The sequence below is a fragment of the Lepisosteus oculatus genome, chromosome 13, assembly GCF_040954835.1.
Source record: "Lepisosteus oculatus isolate fLepOcu1 chromosome 13, fLepOcu1.hap2, whole genome shotgun sequence".
NCBI classification, from domain to species: domain Eukaryota; kingdom Metazoa; phylum Chordata; class Actinopteri; order Semionotiformes; family Lepisosteidae; genus Lepisosteus; species Lepisosteus oculatus.
This window is the reverse complement of record NC_090708.1, coordinates 31,014,387-31,041,917: the sequence shown is the minus strand read 5'-3', so window position 1 is coordinate 31,041,917 and position 27,531 is coordinate 31,014,387.

Sequence of the window (27,531 nt, the reverse complement as noted above, 5' to 3'; positions counted from 1 at the left end):
TTATTGACCCGACTGCTGCGATAGCCGCCGCTCATAACATTAAACACGAGAGAGCAGAGTCCCCTCGCGAATATTACGAGAGACTTAGACGAACTTATTTTGCAGGGTGAAATGATGAGGGTTGCGAAGAGAACACACATTTCGAGGGTTTATTCATTGCGAATCTCCACCCGTCAGTCAAAAAGATGATCTTAATGCATACAGGTGCACAGACCATGAAAATGACTGATATTAAGAGATTCGTGCAGAAAGCCTGGGAGTATGATGTCCAAAGTCACTCTGAGCAAAAAGTTGCTAAAGCGACTGTGTTCGCCGTCAGAGCCAGCAGGGTTAATTCCCTCCTGTTCGAAGGAGCACAGGCTCCTGATCTGGCTAAACCCCGTTCCAAAGCACTCACACAGGACCGCACCCAGCGTCCTAAGTGCCATGAGAACACCGGGGGAGGGAAAGGGCTAGAAAAAGCTGAACAAAAGGATTCAGTAGCCGCCCGCCTGGCCAGGCTTGAACAAGCTTTATTAGGACAGGGACAACCGCTTCCCAAGGCTGCCAGAAGCGTGAATGAGCTGATACTCTCCACTGGAGGAGGCGGAGACCCGCCCCCTCTCCCTCCCTTAGTCTATCTGATTGAGCGGAAGGGTTCCTGCCTGGATAAGGTCAGCCACTCCCAAGTGAGTGCTGACTCCACCCCTGAAGTCACAGAGCAGGCAGTAAAATGCAGAGGAAAAGCAAGAAGCTTTTACCTCAAGGCTGCCATGGGAGATGTCTTACCCAGTGAGACACTGATTGACATTGAGGTTGAAAGGTGTTTGATGTCACACGGCAAGCTCAAACGGGTAGAAAAAGAAAAGGGCATGCGACTCAGAGAGGAACCTTTGGTGGATCGCCAGAAAGGCAATGTGTGGAAACAGGTCAAGGCTCCTAAGCCTTCTGTACAGAAGGAAAGGGGGGCCAAGAGGCAGACTGTGCTCACACAGTGCCCACCGAACACAGAAGCCCATGCGTAGATTCCTTCTGTTCCTTCTGGACAAGAAATAAAAATATTTTCTTGTTCCCCGAATATACAGGGAAGTCGTGCCCCGGCCAAGGTCCCAACAGCCTCCATGCCACAGGAGCGGTGCTCCGAGCAGCCGCCTGATCCACCGGGTAAAGCACACACCTTTTACATCCCTAAAGAGGAGCAGATCTCCCCACCTGGCGATGAAAAGGAGCTCTCCCTGTGCACCCTGGCACCCAAGATGGGTCAGGACCACCACCCTGCAGTGGTGGAAGGGATCCAGATGGCAGGATGTTGGTGATGTAGCCCTCACCCTTAGCCCTGAGAGGTCCTCTATTAGTGAGGATCTGCTTGAGCAGCTGTCACAGGGCAACCACCAGGTTCCCCTGGTCCAACATTCAAAGGTTAGACAGGTGGTCCAGCTGGACGCTGAGACTACTGCACTGTGGACACACCTGATCCCAGATGCCGATTCCCTCTGCTGTGACCCAGGGAACCTGCAGACAGGTAACATTATTTCTCACAACTACCAGGTAGTGAGTAAGACTGACCTGATTGTTCCTGTCTCAACGGCAGGGTTGCCTACACACCCAGTCCCCCAGAAGGGACAGGGAATGAAAGCCGAGCCGGTTTTCTTATAGCCACCAGCTCAGTTTGTCAGTCTGAGTCTGACCAACAGTGGTTCAGCCAGACTGGAGCTGGATGGTAAAGTCACCCGCCTGCCAGTGCAGGACATCGCAAAGAGATGTGTCAGAATCCCCGCCTGCACTGACATGGGCCTGGTGAGTGATAGTGAGTTCAAAGACAGTGAACTAGCTATCCCAGTGCTGGGGCAGCTCCCTGAACCCCTAGCGAGGGAAGGGGGGAGCGAGCAGGTGTCCTACACCTACCCCCAGCGAACGATTGTAAACATGCCGATAGAGGGATTCCTCAATCAGGAAGTGTGCAGGGTGGACCTGAACAGTGAGAATGGGATAACAATCCCAGATCACTCAGGTGCTCCAGATGACCACTCAGCCGAGGGTCAGGCATGCTCCACCGCTGCACCGCCCCCTGCAGGGTTCCTAGAGCACAGGCATGAACAAGTTGAAAAAGCAGATGCCCGGGAAAAGGAGGAGCAGCATCAGCAACTGCGTCAGATCTCCCCAGATTTCCAGGATGTTGGTGCCCAAGATGCCACAGGGCATACTGAGGAAGACACCATGTACATGCTGCGCCAGCTTAGAAAGGCAACAGTCACTCAGAAGGAGATGACTGGGATCAGCCACCCGAAAAGACTTTTGGGAGGACTGATTGCTGCCGCCATTGTTGCACGTTTGCTATTTCTGGTAGGTTTGTGTGCTACTGGCACTCTCACCTGACTGCCCCAAGAATGCAGGGGTCAGAGATGCCAGAGGGTAGTGACAGACTGTATCAACAGCAGCAAAAGTTGGAAAGCTTAGGGAAAACCCTAAAGGCAACTTCCTATGCAACAGGGTTAAACCTTGTTCCCCAACCAGTGGACATGATTGTTGGTGTTATACAGTGGGTTTATGCTTGTGTGCAACAGGCCAGAATGTTGACACAAGACCTGTTAAGGGAGTTTAGTGCCACTGTAGCCAGTGTAACCACGGCACAAATCCCAACCCACTTGATTCCACTCTTCTCAGTAGAGGAGTGTGTGACATTAACCCCATCGCTCATAGCTCACCCAGAAGGCAATCCAAGATTGAATTCGGTTCCAAATCTTGAGATGGGTATGGCTACCAAAGCTATCCATTGGCTGTGTCTAAACGATTCACCAATGAAGGGTGTAAAGCTACTAACGAGCAGAGGGAGGTTAATGAACTCTACGAAGAGCAGGTGGGAAGTAAATGGCTGGTCAGCACACCACATTTAACAGACACTGTGACTTGTGACAGGTATGATACAGCTACCACAATGCAGCTACCTAACCAATAGTTTTCCTGTAAGTTCCCGAGGAGGCCATAGTACAGCATGGTGACTTAATACTGTACGGTCTGGAACCAGACAATATAAGACCAAACTTGAGGTCCTGGATGCCTTCAGGTGCCACACTATTGAATTGGATAGAAATCCAAGAAACAGTAAGCCCTGAAGAGGTACAGGTAGTTAGTTTGCTTTAATGGAACAAACCTCCAAACCACCCTAGCAGATACCCAACACAGGTTTTGTGGTTTATCAGGGGGCTGGGAACAGGAACTGTTGTTATTGTAACACTACTGCCAGGTAGCTGGATCATGACTGACAGTGTACTCTGAATGATGTACTCTCACATCAAGATGTACTCCGGGTAGCACGAATGAGTCAAAGGTAGCATGTCAAAAGAAAGGAAGTGACTTCTCCCCAAATATCTACTACAGAGGTATCAGATATTGACAGTGAGCTTCCTGATGTGTAATTCCTAGACTTAGATAATGTCTCCTACCGTGTTTATACATACTCCAGATGTTATTCATCCTGTTTGTATTCAATGCTGGTTCCGGTATGAATTCTCGAGGAGTAATGTAGACATTTAAGATTAATGTTCTAATGGGAAGGGACATCACTTAACTCTGTTTTGTTTTGAAGGCAACAATGCCTCGGGACCTCGTGGCCTTCAAAAAGGGGGGATATGTAGCGGTGAGGCTTATTAATAAGGCAGAATTAAGTGTTTCTGAGCTTTCCCAAATTAGGCCTCATTTCTCTGTTGCAGGCTGATTTAGGGTTCCTTTGATAAAAGACAGCTTCCAAAGGGGGATGCACTTAGCTAAGCCTGGCTATCATGATCAATGGTCATCCATTGGCGCCTATCTGTCTAGGGAGTGCCAGTTGGACATCTGGACTGCATTACTAAGTGTCAGGAGTAAGTGACTCATATCTCACCTTGATCAACCAATCAGGGACTGGTAGGGCCGAGTAACCCACGTGGGACTCTGATGCCCATGGAACTTTCAGCCAATCAATGAGCTGAAGTTCCTCCAGGTAAAAACAGGCAACACAGAGAGCCTGTGAGATTCAACGAGATTCAACGAGATTCAGTAAGATTCAGTAAGATTCTGGAGAGGATTCTGTGGACTGTTCTAAAGGGAATTCAAAGGAGAATTCCAGGGCAGGACGGCCCAGGAGCAGAAGGCTCCGAAGGGCAGGACATTCTCGCAGCGCGCCTCCTGACCATCCTGAGATTCAGCCCGGACAACCACGGAACGGCCAGTGTGTCCGAGTGCCAGAACTTTCCTTTGTTCTAAGAGTCTAGAGCGGAGGTTGCCAGAGAGTAACCAGCAGCAGGCCTCGTGAACAGATTGGAACTGTGGACAGCTGAATTACTATTCAGAACTAGCTTTTCATCAGGAATGAACCGGTCCTCTTCCTGACTTGCTGGAACCCACAGTCATCTTTTCTCCTGTGCACAAACTTTGCTAGTTAAAGCCAACAATGAGCATCAGCAGCGCACCGTCGCAAGCTGCACAGCACAGCCTGGCACGGAGCCAGAGAGTGCGGATTGGACAGCAACAGCCTGCAACTGTTTCTTTGTGCCCGCAGGAGATCTGAATCCCCAAAGATTGGATGAGTATTTAACTTCAATGCATTACAGCTCGAGAATTCAATTGTTATCCCAACCAGTTGATATCAATTTAATTCCTAAGAGTTATGTACTTGTTTGAGTATCTAATGTAGAAGTTATAACCAAGTTCATTTATGAAACGGTCTTAATGAATGATATACTGAACGTATGTCCTCTTGATATGTGTAACACTTTGTAACTGATTGAATATATACCTTTTGTATTCTGATAACCCTCTCAATAAGATCTGTTAGGTTTATATGCATTTTCTATGTATTAATAAATGTATCCTCGTGTATTAGTACCTGTGTGTGCGCGTTGTTTGAGTTATGTCGCATGGTTGGATTCTAAAGCCATCAAAAGAATCAACTTTGTGATTTACTGCTACAATTAATAATTGTCTCAGTAAATGCCCAAACCCTACAGAACTGGTGCCTTCAGAGAGCCACTATGATTACATATTTGGCGTCCCTGAACCAGTTTTTCCTACAATGGCCCTGTATATTCCGGGGCCAGAAAAATCGAGAAAGTAGTCTTTCGGACGTTTTCTTCACGCCCAGATGTCCTCCCAAGAGGTGGCTATGGGCCAAGCTGAGGAGTTTTGACTGGTAGGCTCGGGGAATGAGGAGTTGCTCCACTTCTTCTTGTCCTCTCTTCTGCACCTGATAGAGGAGATTGCTTTTTACCATAAAATAAGGGTAATTCAGAGGACTAGTATTATTACACAACTCCCCCTCAATTTTTCTCACATGTCCCCAAGCATGTCTTAAATTCCCATCTTCCAACTGGGCCGTCCCGAACCTACCTCGATGTTCTGGTGGCTCCCAATCTGGTAAAACCATATTTAAGAACTCATCTCCAAGTTCCAAGCCTTCTCCTGGTTGGTCCGCCTCTCAAGGGGAATCTGTGTTATCGTCTGAATCTCCAGGACAGGGGAGTGGATTTTGACTAGCCAACTTGACACTATTCAAAATTTGAAGAAAGTGGGGACAGTCACGTCCCAACACCACAGGGTAAGGCAATTGCTCAACCACCCTACAGTCGAACTATACATTCCCATTTCTGTAGTAATGGAAACTTCCACCGATGGATATACCTTAGTTTCCTCATGAATGCACGTAATAGGTATCCCCACCGCTTGCCTGACCTTGGTCCCTTCAGGTAGGGCTGTAGAGGTCAACAGGGTCACCATACTTCTAGAGTCTAACAGGGCCTCGACAGGCTTTTCCCCTATCTTGATTTTAGCAATGTGGGGCGCCTCGCAGGACGGGACGCTCGCCGTGAGGTAGTTGCACTTGGCTTCCTCTCTGACAATTACTGGCCAAATGTCCCTCTTCATGGCACTTAAAACACCTTCGGGTCTCTTTCCATGGTCGGGGCCTTTGAACTGATCTTTCTTGAAAAGATGTTGTAAATTGCGGAGGACCTCGATGGTCCCGGTACTTCAGTGATTGAAAGTTCATTCCATTCCCTGAACTCTCAGGTCTCCTCCTCTCCTCTTTTCGAAATTCCCCTCTCTCTTCCTTAACCAAGGCCTCTGTGACATGGTGTCTGTCCACTAAATCAACGGCCTGGTATAAGGTCTGGGGATCCCCATCACTCACTTTTCTTTTCAAGTGAACAGGCAGACTCCTCACAAAGTGGTCCAATACTACTCTTTCTACCACTTGCCCCGAGTTTAGTTTGCCTGGCTGAAGCCATTTCTTCGCCAGATGTACTAGGTCAAACATCTGAGATCTAGTGGGCTTGTCTACTTGATACTTCCAGTTATGGAACCGGACTGGTTGTATCGCCGTGGTTACCCCTAATCTCGCAAAAATCTCCCTTTTTAGAGTTTCAGAGTTCTCCGCATCCTCTTCTTTTAAATTGTAATAAGCCTTCTGGGCTTCCCCAATTAAATAAGGCGCTACTCTCCCTGCCCATTGCTCTCTGGGCTATGCATTCCTGGCAGCTGTTCTCTCAAAGGTGGTTAAATATGCTTCCACATCATTAAGCTCCGTCATCTTTTGAAGCCCAATTTCTTCCATGGGTTCTCTCCCTGTTACCGAGGACTGTCTAATTTCTTCTCCTAATCTTTGCAATTCCTCTCTCACCAAATTCTGCTCTTCTATAACTCATTGATTCGTCTCCATTTGAATCTTATTAGCCTCCTGCTGTGCCTGTATGGCTTCTTGTTGTCCTTTTAAAGCCTGGCACTGGGTTAAGGTGGCTTCGGACAATTGTTGTAACAATTGTTCCATTGTTCTTAGCAAGAGTTTTCACACAAACCGCGAGAGAAGAGAAAAAAAAATCAACTTTTTATTTCCACAAATCTTAGTCACGATCAGCGGGTTGCCCGCATCCTCCACCAATTGTGATGTCTCCGAGGGAATAGATAAATGTAATAAGTACAAAAGTACTCACACCACACACTCTTCTTTTATTTTAGTGAGGTTTCCTCCTTTTCCTTCGTTCGTCCGCCTTCCAAACAAGTCCGCAATCCGTTTTCTCTGTCCTTGTTCAGTCTGTGTTCCAAAAGTTCGTAAGATCCAACAAATCCGCGCCGAGTCCAAATCACAAGCCGTATACCGTTATCCTTTATTTATTCCGTAAATCCGTTGGCCTTAAGTCTTTGTCCACTCCAACCAAACTCCACTCTCTTCTCCGAAATGCATTCACCTACTGGCTTCTGCGCCGGTTCACTGTTTCCGGGGCATATATATTTTGTTTCCTGATGAGACCCACCTGCATCTTGTTGTCTTTCAGACTGAGCCCTTTCCATCTGCGGGTCAGCTGGTTTCTCTTAGCGGCCATTTTGGTCAGGTCTAAGTCAAGTATAGCGAGCAGATTGTTCCTAAAATACCTGTCCAGGATGACCCTTCCTCTGGTCCTCTTACAATTGGTACAGTAGGACTAATAGGTTATAGTAGGTTCTAGCCAGGTCTGCCTGTGTCGCCCAGTTTCTATGGCCAGGCTGTGGTCACTGAGCCTGTACTTCATCAGTATCTGTTTCTTTTTGTTGTTTCTTATCTTGGTCAAATATTCGGCTAGTGTGTATTGTCTGTTTAGGGTTCTGTAGCATTCCACATGGCTGGGCAGCTTAATCCCCCCTCCTGCCCCTCTCTGTGTACAGTAGATCCTCCTGTCCCAACTGGTGGAGCTTATACAGCTGTGTCTGTAGAGAATCCAGGGTATCAGCTTCAACCACACGGCTGGGCAGCTTGTTCCCCCATCCCGCCCTTCTCTGTGAACAGTAGAGCTCGTGTCCTCGCTGGTAGAGCTCATTCAGCTATGTCTGGAGAGAATACAGGGTATCAGCTTCAACCACATGGCTGGGCTTCTTGTTCCCCCCTCCCGCCCCTCTCTGTGTACAGTAGAGCCTTTCAATATTGTATTTTATTGTATGAGTTTTCTTTTAACAAAAACACTTCTTTGAAAAACTAAAATAGCAAATATTATGGATACTACAGTATACTGACATGTTTTATATTTCAAAATAACACATGTTCGTACTGTATGTACAGTACACAGCGGTACAGCAGGTTGAACTATAGGGCGCAAATCCACCTGAGCCCAAAAGCCCAACATTATGTGCATTCGCCTGGCGCAGCGCGGTTTTTATCACTCTCTACGGGAGTGCTGGTTGTGACGAATTAAACTAGTTTCACAGGTATTTTCAAAGTTGAAGGGGGCGAGTCTTCCAGCGAAAGACATCCCCCCCTCCTCCGAAACCCCTTTTTTTGCTTACAGTAGTACTTAAGTACAGGACAGTAAGTACAGTACTTACTGTAGTACTTCTCGCGTTAAGAAAGCTAGGTGTTAGCATAAATTATTCGTAATCAATAATATTAAATTTAGCACTGTAATGAATTGTGCTTATAATAAATTCTATTCTACTCTGAGAATGTAGGGGGGCGGAAGAATGCCCGTGGTCTTTTCACTGACTGCAATATTATGGAAACTCAATTGACTTTTTAAAAAAAAAAAACTTTTTTGACAGCTGGTACAGCAACCCACCGGGCCCACGCACCAGCATTATATTCTCATGTATGGGAATATGTTCATTGTTTTCCAATGATAGACGGGTTCCTTCCGAAGTCGGGAGACATTAAAAGCTTGCCACACCTGGACTGTTAGACCAACACATTAGCAAGTTAAAGCTATCCCATTGAGGAGCCGGGCACAATAATTGTTTTGTTCCTTGATTTTCTGATCTGCAAGGCCATTTGGCTGCAGTGAATGTGAATTCTGTCGGGCATTGCCAGATTGTGAAAAAATAGTATTTAAATAAAGATGGGGGGTAAGGGAGTCGTCTCTATGACACTCTCTCTTACAAAATTAAAGTGAAACAAAACAAAAACTAAAAATAAGATACAATCTACAGACATTCACAACATAGACATATCTTAAAACATTTACATATATTGTTATATTATTACTTTTAATATACACTTTATGTTACTGAAACAGCCGGTTAATAAAATCGTTGCAGTTTTGTTCTTGTTTGGAGGTGGGGATATTCTGACAATAATTGATTTAAAGACAATCTGTCAAAGTGCAATGCAATATAATATTACGCTGGGTAAACGTTCCGAGGTCAAATTCTTCTGTGTCAGGGGTACCTTTAAAACGCAGGCGACGGCACCGAAAATCCCTGGCCAAATACGAAGACAGTTCAGTTATAATTCAAACTGATTTAAAAACTACACATCCCACTGTATATGTCACTTAAGCCACTCTTATTTGGCATTTTAGTTATGGAGGCGGAAAAACGCCCCCCCACCTCTGGGTGCCTGACTTGTCGCCATCTTTAACCATTCCGTGTCCAAGTCGCAGTAGATAGAGACAAGTATGAAAAAAAGTTCATTTCAGCTACAATACATATATATTTTTGTGGTAATAGAGAGCAAAACATCAGTATTTACTGCTAGTAATTAGTGTACGATTTATAGTTGAAATCCTGAGCCTAAATATAAACTTAAAATCTCGACAAACAAAACAATGTAGGAAATGCGCACACAGAAATACACAGAAAATAAATCCGTTCTGACATCTCAAATCAGTTTCGATCAAGGTCTCCAAAACGAATAAGAAAAAGAGCATTTTCAGAGAGCAATTACGCTGTGTTTATGTAGAATAAGTGATTAGATTTATGAGCAATCTAATTTCTTATTCCTTTAAAACAGTGAAACAGCTTCAAAAGATCATCAGTTTTTCACACATGAAAAGTGGTTTTTACCTCTCGAAATCTGTTTTTATAGGTTTTTAAAGTCGTGCAATGTCTAAGCCGGAACACATCATTATATCTCATTTTTTATTTCTTTTTTTAAAAAAATGTAAATCATTTGCCCAGCCTAACAGTATTGTTGTTATTGTTTTTATCCTGTAAAGCACTTTGAGGAGCCACCTTTAAAGGCGCTATATACAATAAAGTTCATTATTATTTCTATCATTAATTTGCTGGACAGAGAGGTGAACATTATTACGCAGAAGACAAAGGTAGCGATTTCCGTCGCATTGTGCATTGTGCTGCTGTAATACAGTTTAAAATAATTAAAAGTCTAAACAGTATCAGCGAAGATATTATTAATAACCTTTTAAATCTGAAGGGAGATCTAAAGGGATTCCCACAAGCAGGAAGCAGAAGCAGGAACCATTGTCAGAAGGAAATAAGGTGACTATTCATTGTTATTAAAAATCGAACATGTTGTGATATTTAGAAATATAAAAAGTCAATTAATTGTCCATCATTTTGCCATTCTATTTTTTCAAAGAAATGTTTGTTAAAAGAAAAAGTCACAGCGTTGGTTGGATTTGAACACCCAACCTATTATTTACAAGTCCAGCACCTAGACCACTAGGCTACCCACACAGTCACATGATGAGTGGTGAAACAGCCTTACACATACAGAATCAACAGACATTGTACAATGTATACTATTCTTGTGTTGCAATACATGAATATAATTATATTGTTATTAATTTCTTTAGATACGCAATTCTATATTATATTCCCAATTAATCAAATTCTAAAAGTATGCTTGTTGACTCCGGTAACAAGTGTATTCCCAGAAAAGCTTAAATCTAACACTTTTTAGACACATTATTTCGCATGTTAGTTAAAGACTTTGATGCTTAAAATGTTTAGGGAGAAATGGAATACTGGTGTGTTTTTTTTCTTTAAAGTACCGAGACCAGCCATATACTGTAATACTGTATGTTTATGTTCCAAAATTGATATTGTTTATGGCCTTCACACACGTTATGCTCCTATTCTTTTTATGCTCAGCTACTAAGATTTCCCTTCAGTGGTAAAATTCCATATAAATATTCAATACTAAAACGGACACAGTAAAGACATTTAAATCTTTCTACAACCGACCAACGCACCACAAGTGCCCCTTTCGGTCAACCAACCACGTAACGCGGTATTGCACAAGGACGTAGCCAATTACCTGCGGTATGTGTCTATGCCGCGCACTTTGAATGGCTGCATATGTACAAAACATTTTTCATATACATCAAAGAGTTATCTATTCTTTTGTCTATATAGAAAGTTTTGAAATGGAAATGGGAAAAATAAACAAATAGAGAAACAAAATCTATATTGTTCCAATATGGCTGGCTGAACTTGCATTGGTGTGAAGTAAAATGTCTAAAAGATGTATAATACCTGTTTTAGTCAATATGTAATGAGAGGATGATGTTTTAACATACAGATGTGTTGAATAAGCTTATGATTATTGTGAATTGTAACTAATTATATTATCTTTTAAATATACATTAACATTGTGACTTCTGTAAGGGATGTAATTTAATCTGTGCTTCCATGGTCACATGTTCAGCATTGTTTTTAATGTTTAGTCATTAGGTGATAAAGGACTGGGATACCACATATTTCTACATCCTGATTAAGGTATTTTTGGTGCAGAAATATTAATTCAATAAATTGTAAACATATGAAGCAAGGGATACGCAACATATCCATGTTTAATAATTCTATTATTCTCATAAAATACATGTTTTTTTTGTCTCGTAGACAAGTGCAAAGAATTTAAAAATAACTCAGTATAAGCTTATATTAAGTACAGCAATATTAATTATAAATATAAAATTAGAAATACAGCAATATAAGCTGTATTTGTTGTATTTCTTTTCTATCTCTGAGTAATCTTCTAGTTTGCCACATAATACACATCGACAGGCAAATGGATCTAGTGACCTGAAAAGACCAATTATGTGACCCATCATGTTTGCAGGTCCTTCCAAACACCACATGGTTATGTCACTGTAACAGTTCACAGCTAGTGAGCCATATAACGTTTTTCCCCTCTAAAGTCTTCATCCTAATTCCACAGTGGTCATAGAAATTGATAAGAATCACTCTAAATGTGAAGAATCATGGCATGATGCATGAGAGTATTTGATCCAGTGTTTGTCATGCATTTTCTCAAAAGTGACAGAAAGACCAATGAATCTAGTGAGCAAAATAATGTTGTTATGCAGTCCATTTGTTGTGCCTTTTAAGCTTCAGATTTTTAGATCATAGTAAGAAGCCCAGGACATGACTGATATTAGCAAATTGTTTTTTCTTTCCCTGTTTGCAGTTACAGATGCAGCCATTCAAAATGCGCTGTAAAAACCCGCGGCACAGTAACCTACCCGCAGGGCACCGCGGTAAGTGATTGGCTGGCCAAAATGACCAACAGGGGTACTCGTGGTGCATTGGTTGGTAGTGAAAAGATTTAATCATTTAATGTCTTTACTGTGCACATTTTAATCTGCTTAGTTTTGAATATTTATATGGAATTTTACTACTAAAGGGAAATTTTAGTAGCTGAGCGTAAAAAGAAGAGGAGCATAACGCATCTGAAGGTCATAAACGATATTAATTTAGGAACATAAACATTACTGTATGTACATAAACTGTACTGTGTATGGCTGGTCTTGATAGTTTAAAGAAAAAATACACACCAGTCTTCCATTTCTCCCTAAACATTTTAAGCATGAAAGTTTTATGAAACGGTACCCAAATATGTGATAGCTGTATAGAATGAATTTTAATTTTTAAAAATTATTTAACACGAAAATTAAGCTGTTTACATCTTCCGCCTGAGAACAGTCACCCGTTGCTACCCAACGCAGAAACAGAGCCACTAACTAGCAAAAAGAGGACATTAGCTAGCCAATATGAAAAAGAAATGAATGATTATTTTGTTTATTTCTTTTGCACATTTATTTGAACATTTCCATCGATTGTACAAGCACTTGGAAACTGTCCAATCCCTAGTTCATCAGGCATTTTCTTTTACGCTGCGGGCATTCTCCTGGTCTGTGTCTTCTAAGACATAATGCCAGCGAACTCTTGTTTTTATGTCCACTATAACAGACAATCTCCTTTGCTTTTAACCGAGCATTTAATAATTTCCTAAAATGAAAATGATTTACTTTATTTCCCTCATGGGATCAATAAAAGTTTCTATCATCTGTCTAAACTATGGGACAGAATTCTGGGGTCTCCCCATACCAGAGATTATGGTAGGGCTTCAGAATGGTGATTGGCTGACACCATCTGACACCCCTCTGATTGGAGAAAAAAGACGTGCTGGTTTGCTATACATACAGTACTGTACCAGGAAGAGGAATTCTTTCTGTTCGAAACGTGTATTTTAAAAGTTTAAGAAGTAAAAACCTTACAGCGTACACAGATTTCGTCATCTTTGTCTTATGCATAATAATGTTCACCGCTCTGTCTAGCAAATTAATAATAAACTTTATTTTATATAGCGTTTTAAATGAATAAGTAATTAGATTGCTCATAAACCTAATCACTTGCTTTTTCTTTTTATTTAGGCTCAGATTTCAACTATAGATCGTATTATTAATAACCATAATAACAACCAACCAACAAAAACAACCATATAAACATAATACCAACCAAAAACATAGATAACGACCACAATACAAAATCAAATATATCAAACCATTATACTCTCGCAAATTCCTCCAATTATCATAACCCCGCCCCTTATGCAAAACCAAACCCTCCTCCCATCCCAGTTTATCCTCTTTATCATAAACCAAATCCACCTCAATTTTCAACATAAAACATTACTGCTTACTAGGTTTTTGAGGGGGGGGGGGTGTCTTTCGCTGGAAATCTCGCCTGCTTCTACTTTACAAGTACAACCCCCTCTCTGCCGGAGTGCTGGTTGTGACGAATTAAACCGGTTTCACAGATATTTTCAAAGTAGGAAGTATAGTGTTAACTGGTAGCTGGGCTCCTCAATGGAATCACTTTAACATGCTAATGCGTTGGTGTAACAGTCCGGGAGTGGCAAGCTTCCAATGTCAACTCGACTCGATTGGAAGACAATGAATGTATTTTAGCCCTAAATGAATTAATAGCAAACATGGTTTACATAAAATACATTTTTCCAAGAAAGTTTATAATAATACGATCTATAGTTGAAATCTGAGCCTAAATATAAAGGAAAAGCATTTTCAGAGAGCAATTATGCTGTGTTTATGTAGAAAAAGCGATTAGGTTTATGAGCAATCTAATTACCTATTCACTTAAAATGCTATATAAAATAAAGTTTATTTAGAGATGAATGATCAGTGTCGCAGTTTAAATAATTTTCGTAGGAGGGCTTGGACAGATTCCAAGTGCATTTTTGCAATTTATGTTGCATTGTCCAATGTGCTGTTGTAATACAGTTTAGAATACAGTTAGTCTAAGCTTTATCAGCTTTATTTATGGGTTGCAATTTAGAAAAAGTCAAAAACTTGAAATGCAATTTAGAGCTTTCTGGCAAGAGGAGACACCCATTTTATAATGTAACATGTCACTGTTTGTGCATGAACAAAGTTATACTGCAATTTTCCTTAGATATGCGATTAAAAAAAATAAATTTTTTAACACACTCCATAAGAATCAGTGCTTTTATACAGTATATCGCCTTTAAACACATATATTTAATTCAAAACGCGATTCAAATCAATATCAATGTATATTTTGTAACGCATAGGTGACTATTCATTGTTACTAAAAAGACTTAAATTCGATCATGTTGTGATATTTAGAAATATAAATTTGTTTGGTGCGAGTGAGGTTTTATTTAATCTCTGACCAAGGGAAACGTTTCATTTTTTCAAAGAAATGTTTGTTAAAAAATAAAGTCATAGTTCCATGGGATTTAATCACAGACCATGTGACATCGGAGTCAGGAAACTAACACACAGCACCACCAGATTTGATAACGCTATAAAAACGCTATAAAATGATGTGACTAGGCACAGAACAAGTTTACAGCACAGTACAATAATAAATGCTGACCATGACTTTAGAAGCATAAATTACATCACTGAAGTCAACTCCTAGGTACTGTAACTGTCGTGTGGATAGTTTTACAAGAATCAGACAAAGGTTTAAGCATCGTTTGTTCTAGATAAAACTGCAAAAAAAACAACAACGTATAATGTACTTCTTTGCGGCTCTCTTTGCCCAAATCATTTATTCACAACGTGAAATCTAGAAAATAATATTACGTAACCAAAATCAGCAATATGGAAACAGAACCTGTGTAATTGTTGATAGATGATGTACTTGTAACATTTTTACAAGACGAACTACAACATTTAAAAAATGACTTGTATGTACTTGATATCTCTAATCAATCCACGGCGACATTGTTAAAAGCAGAGTCCCAGCACAAAATGAAACTAAAACGCCCTGGGCATACCGTTTCGCGCTTCTTATTAGTTGCTCAAAAGTAATTTGACCGTATGAAATGCATAATATAAACCTAGAAACATATACGTGAGCAGTATTTACGTACTGTAGTATCGGTGTTAAGACATACCTCTCAAATACTGTAAATCAAGTTAGAAATATCTCAAGACCGATTCTTGTCATATTGAAACTATTTTTCGTGTATGTTTTGCCGTGTGCCGAGACCAGCCATATACTGTATGTTTATGTTCCAAAATTAATATTGTTTATGGCCTTCACACGCGTTGCAGTATGCTCCTATTCTTTTTATGCTCAGCTACTAAGATTTCCCTTCAGTGGTTAAAATTAGATATGAATATTCAATACTTAAACGGGCACAGTTAAGACATTAAATATACATATACATACTGTATACAGTACAGTTTTCATACGGTAATATGTTTATGTTCCTAAATCAATCTCTTTTATGACCATGTGAAAGGCATGGTGAATCGATTCTCAAAAATTACTGTACTTTGCATGATTGGAAACAAATGCGTGATTGCGAAATGCTGTGGTGTTACTTTTACAAAGACGGTCAATGAAAAAAATAATGTTGACCAGGGCAATACTTTGAGTTTACACTTACAGCTTGTCCAAGGTCATTCATTATTAATACTATTAGTAATATCTTCGTTAAAGACTTTGATGGCCACAGCTCAAACATGAGAGGTTGAGCTTTATTAGCTCCACCTTGCGGAAATTCCGGATACTATTATTTTGCTTGTCGTATTATAGGAGAATTTACGGTAACTAGCGGTATTTACCGGAAACTCGCTGTATTTACCGGTAACTTGCGGTAGACTGCGTACAGCGTACCGGAAAATAATGCGGTATCGCCCGCGCATTTTGAATGGCTGCATCTGTACATACCAAATCCCAGAACTGTATGTAATCCTAGTCATGGTCAGCTAAATACACAACACAAAATTGCAGTCTGAATGTACCCATTTGCCAGTTGTTCTTTGTTCATATCAAATAATTCTTGTTTTAATCATTCTATTACCACATCCCATTTAACAGGTCAATTACCAATTTCTGGACATTTCAGTTTAGAAATAGATACATTATTCAAGATACAGTAAATACAGCATATGTTCTTGAAAATATCACAGTTGCAATGTACACAGTAAATGAAATCTTCTTGTTGAACAGACTTCAGGTTTTGTTATTTTTTTAATACACATAAACTCAAGATGTAACTCAGTAGGCTCTTTCTGGTAAAATAATATAGGACAGACTCAAAAACAAAAAAAGCAGAAATAACAGCAACTGATTTAGCATGGAAAAGAGAAGACATTTATTTCCACATAGTCAAGAATAGTCAAGAAAGTGTGAGACGTAAGTTTTCATTTAAGGCCCATATGGAAGAATATATAAGATTCTAAATAGAGATTATTAATATTCAGAGTCATCAGCATTAACTATGCCCATAAGCCATGTAAAAAAATGATATTTATTATTGTTATTTCACAAGGGAAGGACCATTTGTTTTGTTAAATGTTTGCTATGAGAGTGATTCTGTAGAATGCCCATGTCTGTCTATCAGAATCACAAAGCAGGTATTCAGTGAAAATTTTTATTAGGGTGGTATAAATTAAGGGGCGGAGTTTTGGATTTAACAAGAAAGCTCTTATTCCAGACTAGAAAATGCCCTTCTTGGAATGAATACTTCCTCCTCTCATTATAGGGAGTGTGTTTATCCTTTACAGGCAATTAATGTGATTGGATCTCTAACTCGAAATAGCCTTTATTGGCCCTGTTCACACAAAAGGGACTTTTTTTTGTTTGCATGTGACCCACACAGCCATTCACAGAAGTGGGCAAGGACATGGAATTATTTTGCCATGGTACTGAAGGATATTCCCTAAGATCTTTAATGAGTTGCCTTGGAGAGCTTACTTACTAACAGGTTATAATTTATCAAGGACAATGGATCCAATGACATATCCTTATTTGTAGCTTAAAATAAAAATTAAAATGGTGTGTGTGGTTACTTTTCATGCTTAGTTCTCAGCATTATTAAATTGAACATATTACCTGATTGGTAAAATTAACTGGTTCCAAATATTTAACCTTAAGAAACTGGTGTGTAATGATTAAAGATATGCCTCCTATTCTCAGTTTTAAACATACTCCTATGTAGTCCTCTGGTTCATTTTTTGTAACGCTGCTCTGTAGAGGTGAAAAGGATCTGATGCAGATGCAGGAGTCGTTGGGAGGTAAGTAAGCAAACAGAGCAAAACCGGGAGCTGAGTCGTAGTCCGAAGGCGTAAGGTAGGTCGAGATCTGGTAAAGGCACTGGTGGCGAACAATCCAAAATGTGAGACAGAATCGTGGTCAAAATGAGAGCTGCAGGGTCAAATCCTAAATAGACACAGATAGCAAACAATCCAAGGGGCAAGTTGAGATCCGAAGTCCGAAGGCAAAAGGTGTAGACAGAATTCCAGGAAGGCAAAAGGGTAAGAAACGCTAGGCAGAGCAACAAGAAGTGAACTCAATACCGAGCAATGGGAAGTAGGTTAGAATAGTATAAATAACCCGGCGTGCCGCACGGTAGAGCAATTGCAGGTGTGTTAACTCATGCGGTGGCGCTTGTTAATAGCAACCCGCTGCTGGTGCTGATTAGCTCGTTTAGGCGTTGATCTCTGCTGGCTGGTGGTCCTGACATTTTTAATTGAATGTTTGACTTAGTCTGGATCGCGGTCACCGAGGACCACTCCTGTCTCCCCAGATGACACTTTTTATTTTTATGATAAACGCGAGATAAAAAACGTTTGTTTGAAACCGCTCCACAAATTTTCTCACATGCACGTATTCTCAAATATCACCACAACAAAACCATAAAGTTTGCCATTCAGAGCCCTTAGGGGGTGAGACTTCCTCTAGAAGCTTCAGGCTGCATTTTTAGCTGTCAATCATTGACTCAGAAGGGGTAATCAATCAGTTTTTTATTAGTTTCTTATCAGTGCTCCTTTTTTTCACACCAAAAGGCAACTCTGAGTTTTTTTTTCATTGCATAACAGCAGATAAAGTCTCTCTAGCAGTGTCTTAAGGTTTTTATAGCAACTGCAATGGTTTTTATTCTTATTATTTTCAATATTTAGATGATTTTTTATTATAGTCGTGAAATTTCATTCCAGGTCCAGTCTTCACAAAACATGATGTAGTATTTTTTCTAATTGATCAATTTGTCCCTAATTTTTATCCAAGCTAGTAGCCACCTAGAACAAGGTTTTCAAATCATTTCCAGGCCCTTGACATGCATATAGTTGAAAAATCTGACCTCTGAATACCAAAAAAAAATGTTCGCCAGCTGTTTTTTTTCATATGTTTGTCTGCTGAGTGGACACATTAAGAAATATAAGAAATTTGACTATTCAGACTCAAAGTCAAGGGGGTTAGCTTCAATTTAAGACCTGAACCAGGCTCCTTCTATGTTCTGCTGCAGAGATATAACAAATGTTTAAGGGGGGGAAATTCCAGGCGGACATTGGCTAAATATGTAACTGGTAGTAACAGGATAAGGTCATCTCATTATTTTTAAGACTAAAATATACAGGTAAAAAGTTCAGTTATTTCGTTCTGTCATTGTAAGACGTTGCAAACCAGGTATCTGGTTGCTCTTCTCTCAGTGGATTCCACAGCTGCAAAATCTTTAAAAAATGTAGTGACTGTTCACAATATTCTAAATATTATTTTACTACTGCATCATATATTTCCTTGATCTCTGCTCTTGAATTGTATTCTATGAACTATGTTCTTTTAACTATATATCCAAACATTTTGTTTACCTTTTTATTGCTACCCCTTATTGCAAATGTAAGAGATTTATCATCATTTTGAATTTATAATTACTGTTTTTGTATTTTGCACATAATATTCTGCACTTTAATCAATTTTATCAATATATATGTTTTTTTTTGCTGCTCCTGTAGTGTTTGCTACTCAGATCTTTAATCCTGTGAACCATGTGATGCTTTTATTACCTATCCCAGAGTGTAAATTATATGCCCACTAGCTAGGTCCCTATGAGGTTGTCGAAAGGACAGGGATGGTGAACTATAAAACATATTACCTGGACCACAGACAAAAGGAAAAGATTTACCACATCAACCTTTTAAAACCTTGATGAGACTTATGTTTAAAGGAAGGGATCTCTGTCCATGCATACTGCACTTTCACTTGCTCCTATAGTGCTTTCTCCTAACCTCTCTCCAAAAGAGAGTGAGGAAACCACCTTAGTGCAGTAAAGCGACCAGCACCACCAGTAATGTGTAGCATCCACCTGAATGCTGCAACAGCAGCCATAGTACGCCAGTATGCTCACCACACACCAATTATCAGTGTGGAGAACAGAGTGATGAAGGCAATTCATAGATGGGGATTATTAGGAGGCCATGATTGGTAGCCAATGGGAAATTTGACCAGTACGCCGGGGTTAGACTCCTACTCTTTTCGAGAAACACCTTGGGATTTTTAATGGCAACAGGGAGTCAGGACGTCAGTTTTATGTCTCATCTGAAAGGACGGTGCCTTTTTACAGTATAGTGTCCTCATCACTATACTGGGGCATTAGGACCCACACAGACTACAGGATGAGTGTCCCCTGCTGGCCTCTCTAATACATCTTCCTGCAGCAACCTGAGCTTCCACCTGCTTAGCTTCAGTTGATTGCCAATTGTGAGTTGCAGGATGATATGGCTGTTGGCTACAGTAATAGTTCTTTGTCCAGACCTATTGTCTTGGTACCGAAACCTGATGGCTCCTAACATTTCTGCACCAACTTTAGAAAGCTGAATGAGGTTTCTCGATTCAATGGGTATTCAATGCCTTGGGTTGATGATCTTTTGGTTGGGGAAAGCAAAATTTATAACAATCCTGAACGTAACTAAGGATTAGTTAACACCCCCTCTTGGAAGAAGCCAAACCTAAAACAGCCTTTTGAATGCCAACTTTTCTGTTCCATTACAAAGTTCTGCCCTTGGTGTCCATGTTGCTCTGATCACCTTTCAAAGAATGATAGTTCGCGGTCGAGCTCACTCCAGTTTGGCTCTACCTACTTAGACGACCTTGTGATCTTCAGCAAGGTATAGGAATCTCATCTGTTACACTGCCAGGCTGTATTCTGGCTAACCCTGGCCTGCACATCAACCCTTCTCCACCAATAACTCGGATTATGCTGTGGGAGATGGATAGGTGAGACCCTATCAAGACAAAGTCAAGGCAATCCCAGACCTATCAATCCCCAAGACCAAAAGAAGGGTGAAAGCCTTCCTGGGTCTGATTGGGTATTATAGGAGGTTCATCCCACAGTTTGTGGATCGGACGGATTGTTTGACTGACATGACCCACCAGTCTGCCATGAAACTGGTGTGCTACACTCAAGAATCTGCAGAGGCCTTTGTGGATCTGAAGCAGTTCCATTGCATGGACCCGGTCCCGAGAAGTCCCTGAGCTCAATAAGGAGTTTGTCCTGCAGTCCTATGTTTCTGAGAAACATTTCTCATTTCATTTAAATGCTTTCAAGTGCAGTGCCAAACAAATGACAAAGTTCAGGTGTCTGTGAAGCAGAAGTCCCTTTATTCATATGCATATGGAAGTCCGGCTTGTGACCACCAGACCTAAAAAATAAATGGCTGAAGATGGTCCTTTATACCTTAAAACACAAATAGTTACTATGACATATTCTAAACAAATGATAAAACAGCAAAACCTGCCAATTAATTATATCTAAGTTGCAGACTAGTTAGCAGTTAGTTCTTTTCATGTTCTGGGTGTATAGCCAGCTTACCAAATACATGCCCCTTATCTTACTGACCAAGGATAGGCAGCATCTTTATATATATTTGAGCACAAAGCCTACTTCAAGCCACTAGACTGCATAGTTTGCAATAAACATACAAAAACACAAAAATTATATTATTGTCTCACTTCCTAGGCATCTTATCTCTTCATTCTTCAGTCCTCCCTTAGAACATTATTGTTCTACCAATTATGTTCTACCTCTAGATAAGAGATGTAGAAACCTTTCCCATGAAATCATTTTTGACCTTTGTGAACCCTTCAGGGCGTACAATTAGCACAGAAGCAGCAGCTTTAGTCCACATGTTGTTCAAGCAGGATATTAACAAAATGATTATTATGAATCATACCAGACCCACAAATATGTATTGTACCAGAGACCCTTGCCATGTTCCTAGCACAGACTGTAGCCACTCACCAATGCCCCAATCATCTGGATTATAATTATGATATTTTTTTTTGTTCTCCACCATAAATGTGCTGTGCTAAGTCATTAACGTGCTCAGAATTGTCTGGAATACAAGTACTGCTTAGTCTTCGCTCACCTAAACCGCTGTCTATCACCTTAATAGACGATGGTCTAGAACTGTGATTGTAGCAGGTTCATTCCATTCTAATACATTTAAGTTACACTCAGACTAACATAATAATTCATGTTCACTCAGTCTCTGGTGCAGTGGCTCAGTGTGACACGTAGATCCAGCGATCTCATCTTGTCACTCAGATGGCAGAGTCGGTAGTCAGTTGCACTTGATATGGTCCCTCCCCAGTGGGGTTGCAACATCTGGCAGGGTACCCACACCCACTCGCCAGGTATCAGGTCATGTCTTCCCTCTACTGGAGGCCCCAAACATCCAGCACCTGTTCACCAGCCCCATGCACTGCTTTAATTAACAATCTACAAAACTACAATAGAGAATTAGCCAATTCAATGATCCATTAGCCAGATTTGGCCCTCCAGGAAGTTTCGTTGGTTGGCCTGTGATGATATCAAACAGGCTCTGTTACACAGTTCTGTTTGATCCAGCCCGCAGGCTACACAGGATCGCAGGCAGAACATTTACCTTTGGTGTTCCTTCAGTCTGATGTTTCGTCGATCATTCAGAGTTCTGTTCCTTCATTCCACTGTTCCAGCAGACTGAGGGTGATCTCAGTCCATCTCACCCCGAACAATGCAGCCACAGCCTGACATACTTTCTCTGTGAAGTGCATCCCTTCATCATAATACAAGCGGCAGGGCAATGCCCATCGAGGGCTTATCTCCATCATCAAGTGTTTGGTAGACACAGAGGCAGTGGCAGCAACACACTGGGAAAACAGATTATAAGAGCCAAGGTTTCCCTTTACAATTGTCAATTTGCCTCTGCATGAAAGGTTCCACAGGAGCAGGCCTTTTGAGCTGTTGCACCCGCACCTAAAATGTAGTTGAGTTCCTTTGATAAGCATCACATCAAGATACCACATAAGTGGCTTCTGCTTCAAACCCGGTCCCCACCCAGTTTTGGTTAACTGGCACACCATTGACTCAAACCCGGGTGTCCGACAGAGTGCATTTTTCGAGCTACAAAGGGCATTAGTCTGTGAGGGCATGCAGGGCGTGCAGTGTGCTAGCAACCCCACATTCTTTTCTAACCATGTGTAGCGGTTCTAACCATGTGTAGCGGTCAGTGAGTGCTGACTCCACCCCTGAAGTCACAGAGCAGGCAGTAAAACGCAGAGGAAAAGCAAGAAGCTTTTACCTCAAGGCTGCCATGGGAGATGTCTTACCCAGTGAGACACTGATTGACACTGAGGTTGAAAGGTGTTTGATGTCACACGGCAAACTCAAACGGGTAGAAAAAGAAAAGGGCATGCGACTCAGGGAGGAACCTTTGGTGGATCACCAGAAAGGCAAGGTGTGGAAACAGGTCAAGGCTCCTAAGCCTTCTGTACAGAAGGAAAGGGGGGCCAAGAGGCAGACTGTGCTCACACAGTGCCCACCGAACACAGAAGTGAGTGAGACTGACCTGATTGTTCCTGCCTCAACGGCAGGGTTGCCAACACACCCAGTCCCCCAGAAGGGACAGGGAATGAAAGCCGAGCCGGTTTCCTTACAGCCACCAGCTCAGTCTGTCAGTCTGAGTCTGACCAACAGTGGTTCACCCAGACTGGAGCTGGATGGTCAAGTCACCCGCCTGCCAGTGCAGGACATCGCAAAGAGAGGTGTCAGAATCCCCGCCTGCACTAACATGGGTCTGGTGAGTGATAGTGAGTTCAAAGACAGTGAACTAGCTATCCCACTGCTGGGGCAGCTCCCTGAACCCCTAGCGAGGGAAGGGGGGAGCGAGCAGGTGTCCTACACCCACGCCCAGCGAACGATTGTAAACATGCCGATAGAGGGATTCCTCAATCAGGAGGTGCGCAGGGTGGACCTGAACAGTGAGAATGGGATAACAATCCCAGATCACTCAGGTGCTCCAGATGACCACTCAGCCGAGGGTCAGGCATGCTCCACCGCTGCACCGCCCCCTGCAGGGTTCCTAGAGCACAGGCATGAACAAATCGAAAAAGCAGATGCCCTGGAAACGGAGGAGCAGCATCAGCCGCTGCGTCAGATCTCCCCAGATTTCCAGGATGTTGGTGCCCAAGATGCCACAGGGCATACTGAGAAAGACACCATGTACACGCTGCGCCAGCTTAGAAAGGCAACAGTCACTCAGAAGGAGATGACTGGGATCAGCCACCCGAAAAGACTTTTGGGAGGACTGATTGCTGCCGCCACTGTTGCACGTTTGCTATTTCTGGTAGGTTTGTGTGCTACTGGCACTCTCACCCTGACTGCCCCAAGAAGGCAGGTGTCAGAAATGCCAGAGGGTAGTGACAGACTGTATCAACAGCAGCAAAAGTTGGAAAGCTTAGGGAAAACCCTAAAGGCAACTTCCTATGCAACAGGGTTAAACCTTATTCCCCAACCAGTGGACATGATTCTTGGTGTTATACAGTGGGTTTATGCTTGTGTGCAACAGGCCAGAATGTTGACACAAGACCTGTTAAGGGAGTTTAGTGCCACTGTAGCCAGTCTAACCACGGCACAATTCCCAACCCACTTGATTCCACTCTTCTCAGTAGAGGAGTGTGTGACATTAACCCCATCGCTCATAGCTCACCCAGAAGGCAATCCAAGATTGAATTCGGTTCCAAATCTTGAGATGGGTATGGCTACCAAAGCTATCCATTGGCTGTGTCTAAACGATTCACCAATGAAGGGTGTAAAGCTACTAATGGGCAGAGGGAGGTTAATGAACCCCATGAAGAGCAGGTGGGAAGTAAATGGCTGGTCAGCACACCACATTTAACTGACACTATGACTTGTGACAGGCATGATACAGCTACCACAATGCAGCTACCTAACCAATAGTTTTCCTGTAAGTTCCCGAGGAGGCCATAGTACAGCATGGTGACTTAATGCTGTACGGTCTGGAACCAGACAATATAAGACCAAACTTGAGGTCTTGGATGCCTTCAGGTGCCACACTATTGAATTGGATAGAAATCCAAGAAACAGTAAGCCCTGAGGAGGTACAGGTAGTTGAGTTTGCTTTAATGGAACAAACCTCCAAACGACCCTAGCAGATACCCAACACAGGTGTTGTGGTTTATCAGGGGGCTGGGAACAGGAACTGTTGTTATTGTAGCACTACTGCCGAGTAGCTGGATCATGACTGACAGTGTACTCTGAATGCTGTACTCTCACATCAAGATGTACTCTTGGTAGCATGAATGAGTCAAAGGTAGCATGTCAAAAGAAAGGAAGTGACTTCTCCCCAAATATCTACCACAGAGGTATCAGATATTGACAGTGAACTTCCTGATGTGTAATTCCTAGACTGAGATAATGTCTCCTACCGTGTTTATACATACTCCAGATGTTATTCATCCTGTTTGTATCCAATGCTGGTTCCGGTATGAATTCTCGAGGATTAATGTAGACATTTAAGATTAATGTTCTAATGGCAAGGGACATCACTTAACTCTGTTTTGTTTTGAAGGCAACAATGCCTCGGGACCTCGTGGCCTTCAAAAAGGGGGGATATGTAGCGGCAAGGCTTAATAATAATGCAGAATTAAGTGTTTCTGAGCTTCCCAAATGAGGCCCCATTTCTCTGTTCATCTCTGTGGTGCAGCCACAGAGAAACCATTCATGCAAGATGTTTTCTTTTGATAAGGACAGCTCCCAAAGGGGGATGCACTTAGCTAAGCCTGGCTATCATGATCAATGGTCATCCATTGGCGCCTATCTGTCTAGGGAGTGCGAGTTGGACATCTGAACTGCATTCCTAAGTGTCAGGACTAAGTGACTCATATCTCACCTTGATCAACCAATCAGGGACTGGTAGGGCCGAGTAACCCACGTGGGACTCTGATGCCCATGGAACTTTCAGCCAATCAATGAGCTGAAGTTCCTCCAGGTAAAAACAGGCAACGCGGAGAGCCTGGGAGATTCAGATTGAGATTCAGATTCAGATTGAGATTCAGATTCAGAGGATTCTGTGGACTGTTCTAAAGGGAATTCAAAGGAGAATCCCAAGGGCAGGACATTCTCGCAGCGCGCCTCCTGACCATCCTGAGACTCAGCCCGGACAACCACGGAACAGCCAGTGTGTCCGAGTGCCAGAACTTTCCTTTGTTCTAAGAGTCTAGAGTGGAGGTTGCCAGAGAGTAACCAGCAGCAGGCCTTGTGAACAGGTCGGAACTGTGGACAGCTGAATCACTATTCAGAACTAGCTCTTAATCAGGAACGAACCGGTCCTCTTCCTGACTTGCTGGGACCCACAGTCATCTTATCCCCTGTGCACAAACTTTGCTAGTTAAAGCCAACACTAACTAGCCGGTCAGTGAGCATCAGCAGCGCACCGTCGCAAGCCGCACAGCACAGCCTGGCACCGAGCCAGAGAGCGCGGATTGGACAGCAACAGCCTGCAACTGTTTCTTTGTGCCCGCAGGAGATCTGAATCCCCAAAGATTGGATGAGTATTCAACTTCAATGCATTACAGCTCGAGAATTCAATTGTTATCCCAACCAGTTGATATCAATTTAATTCCTAAGAGTTATGTACTTGTTTGAGTATCTAATGTAGAAGTTATAACCAAGTTCATTTACGAAACGGTCTTAATGAATGATATACTGAACGTATGTCCTCTTGATATGTGTAACACTTCGTAACTAATTGAATATATACCTTTTTGTATTCTGATAACCCTCTCGATAAGATCTGTTAGTTTTATATGCATATTCTATGTATTAATAAATGTATCCTCGTGTATTAGTACCTGTGTGTGCGCGTTGTTTGAGTTATGTCGCATGGTTGGATTCTAAAGCCATCAAAAGAATCAACTTTGTGATTTACTGCTACAATTAATAATTGTCTCAGTAAATGCCCAAACCCTACAGAACTGGTGCCTTCAGAGAGCCACTATGATTACATATTTGGCGTCCCTGAACCGGTTTTCCCTACACATGTCCATTTTCTGTTTTAGAGGCCTCAGCCTGAATGTCCTGTAGCTGTCCCCTTTTCACCAACAGAGGTTTCACAAGAGTCTTAGACTACTGCTCTACCAGGACTGCTCACCTGACAGCTGCATCTGCAAAGTTATTCCCTTGAGTTACTGAAAACATTTCTTTATTATGTTTAATTTACACTTTACCACAGCTACTTCAGTCAGTGGCTGCAAAGCTTCTAACAGTTCAGAGACAAACTCACCATTCTTAACTGAAGTTCCTGCCATGTTGAAGAAATCCCTATTCCTCCACCGCCATCCAAAATTGTGGCATACACCAAATGTATATATAGAGTCTATATAAATCGCTACAATTTTCCGTTTAGCATATTTACAAGTTTCAATTAAATCTTTTCATTAGGTCTGCTAGTTCTACTCCATATTATTCACAGTTAATACAGCCAGGCTGGTAGTCTGCACAACACATAAACATGGCCCCGTGGCCACCGCAACAAGGGGTCCTGAATAATAACACACCAGACGATGCCTACCTCCATGCTCCTGCGCTAGCACAGCAGCTCACAACCCATTTCTTTCACTTACATACAGATGATCGGTTGAGGGAATGCAGTCCAGAGCCAGTGCCTACAAGAAAGCTTGTTTCAAAACATTAAAAAAATGGTTTCTGCTGCAGGGGTCAAGGCAATTTTGTCTTTAGACTGCACTATCTCCCTTTAGCCAGTTTGTCACTAGGCGAGCTTGTTCTGAGAAGGAATTCACCCTATCTTTATCATGTAGTTGGATTTATACCCTTTTTTCCATCTGAAGATCTAATACTTGGAGTAGTCTGGCTTTATGGATTCCCTCATTAGGTAAAACAATCACAATATCACATAGCTCTATTGAGTTAGTTCACATAAATGCTATTTCATACAGAAATACCTTATAAATGCTGCA